Source organism: Numenius arquata, chromosome W, assembly GCF_964106895.1.
Source record: "Numenius arquata chromosome W, bNumArq3.hap1.1, whole genome shotgun sequence".
In the NCBI taxonomy this organism is placed as follows: domain Eukaryota; kingdom Metazoa; phylum Chordata; class Aves; order Charadriiformes; family Scolopacidae; genus Numenius; species Numenius arquata.
In genome coordinates this window covers 35,139,466-35,142,152 of record NC_133615.1, presented here as the reverse complement: position 1 = coordinate 35,142,152, position 2,687 = coordinate 35,139,466, and positions in this window count along the sequence as shown.

Genomic DNA, 2,687 nt, shown 5'->3' with positions numbered 1-2,687 from the left:
GGGAAAGGCTGTGGACGTTGTCTACTTGGACTTTGGTAAGGCTTCTGACACCGTGCCCCACAGCGTTTTCCTGGAGAAGCTGGCGAACCATGGCATAGACAAGTGTACTCTTCACTGGGTAAAAAACTGGCTGGATGGCCGTGCCCAGAGAGCTGTGACCTCATTGCCCTCTACAACTTACCTGAAAGGGGGTTGGAGAGAGGTGGGTGTTGGCCTCTTCTCCCAAGGGAATAATGACAGGACCAGAGGAAATGGTCTGAAGTTGCGGCAGGGGAGATTTAGATTGGATATTAGGAAGAATTACTTTACTGAAAGAGTGGTCAGGCACTGGAACAGCCTGCCCAGGGAGGTGGTTGAGTCACCATCCCTGGAGGTATTTAAGAAACGTGTAGATGTGCACTTCAGGGCATGCTCTAGTGGCCGAGACTGTAGTGGTTTTTTGTGTATGTGTATGGTTGGACTCGGTGATCTCAGAGGTCCTTTCCAACCATGACGATTCTGTGATTCTGTGATTCATGAATATATTGAAGAGGACTGGACCCAGTACTGACCCCTGGGGAACACCACTTGTTACGGACCTCCAGCTAGATTCTGTGCCCCTAATAACAACCCTGAGCTCTGTCTTTCAGCCAGTTTTCAATCCACCTCACTGTCCATTCATCTAACCCACACTTCCTAAGCTTACCTATGAGGGTGCTGTGGGAGACTGTGTCAAAAGCCTTGCTGAAGTCAAGGTAGACAACATCCACCGCCCTCCCCTCATCTATCCATCCAAACATGCCATCGTAGAAGGCTATCAGGTTAGTCAGACATGATTTCCCCTTGGTGAATCCGTGTTGACTACTTCTGATAGCTTTCTTTTCCTCCATATGCTTTGAGATGAGGCCCAGAACGAGCCGTTCCATCATCTCTCCAGGGATGGAGGTGAGGCTGACTGAACTGTAGTTTCCCGGGTCCTCCTTCTTGCCCTTTTGGAAGACTGGGATGACAATGGCTTTCCTCCAGTCCTCGGGCACCTCGCCTGTTCTCCAGGATCTTTCAAAGATGATGGAGAGCGGCCCAGCAATGACTTCTGCCAGCTCCCTCAGCACTCGTGGGTGCATCCCATCAGGACCCATGGACTTGCGGGTATCCAGTTTACTTAACTGTTCCCTAACTTGGTCTTCCTCCACCAAGGGGAAGTCTTCCTTCATCCAGACTTTCTCTGTTTCCTCCAAAGTCTGGGACTCCTGAGGGCTGGCCTGAGCAGTGAAGACTGAAGCAAAGAAGGCATTCAGCAATTCCGCCTTCTCTGCATCCTCCGTCACCATGGCACCCGTCTCATTCAGCAGCAGGCCCACATTTTCTCTAGTTGTCCTTTTGCTTTCAATATACTTGAAAAAACCCTTCTTGTTGACTTTGACATCCCTTGCCAAGTTTAATTCCAAGGAGGCCTTGGCTTTCCTCGTTTCATCCCTGCATACTCTGATGGCATTCTTGTAATCTTCCCAAGCGGTCAGTCCCTTCTTCCACTCAGTGTAAACTTCCTTCTTCCACTTGAGTTTTTTCAGAAGCTCCCTGCTCAGCCACGCAGGTCTCCTGCTTCCCTTGCCTGTTTTCTTGCTCTTAGGGATGCACCGATCTTGAGCTTGGAGAAAGCGATATTTGAATATCGTCCAGCTCTCATGAGCCCCCCTACCTTCCAGAGCCCTATCCCATGGGATTTCTCCAAGCAGTTTGTTGAAGAGGTCGAAGTTAGCCCTCCTGAAATCCAAGGTTACAGTCCTACTTGTTGTTCTGCGCATACTACCCTCGATCCTGAACTCTATCCTTTTCACGGTCACTGCAGCCGAGGCTGCCCCCAACCTTAATGTCCTCCACCAGTCCCTCTTTGTCAGAACTAGTTCCAGTAGTACACCTCTCCTTGTTGGCTCCTCCACCACCTGAGACAAGAAGTTATCATCAGTACACTGGAGGAACCTCCTGGATTGTACATGCCTGGCTGTGTAGCCTTCCCAGCAGATATCAGGGTGATTGAAGTCCCCCATGAGAACCAAGGCCTGTGATTGCGAGGCTACTTTGAGCTGATTGTAAAAGGCCTCATCAGCTTCCCCATCCTGATCAGGTGGCCTGTAATAAACACCCACAACGGTGTCCCTCATATTGGCCTGCCCCTTAATCCTCACCCACAAGCTCTCAACTCTCTCTTCATCGGCCCCCAGGGAGGGCTTTGGGGACATCTCCTCACACTCTATCCATTCCTTAACATAGAGGGCAACACCTCCACCCCTCCTTCCTTGCCTGCCCCTTCTGAACAGCTTGTAGCCCTCAATAGCCACACTCCAGTCGTAGGATTCATCCCACCAGGTTTCAGTGATGGCCACTATATCATAGCTTTCCAGCAGCACAGTGGCTTCCAACTCCTCCTGTTTGTTGTCCGTGCTGCGTGCGTTGGTGTAGAGGCACTTCAGCTGGGCTGTTGGCTGTGCCACCTTCTTAGGGGAACACCCCTTGAGGTGTCTCACAGGTGTTTCTCTGTTTACTTCAACTACCTCAGGAGCTGCTGGCTCTTCTCCATAAGACTTTGACTGCAATGCAGCGTCATCAGCATGGCTCAGGGAGCCAGGCTGAAGGGCCTTACTAGCACCCTGTCCCCCTAACCCTGATGTCTTACCACACAGCTTGCCACAGAGAAGCCTGATATTATT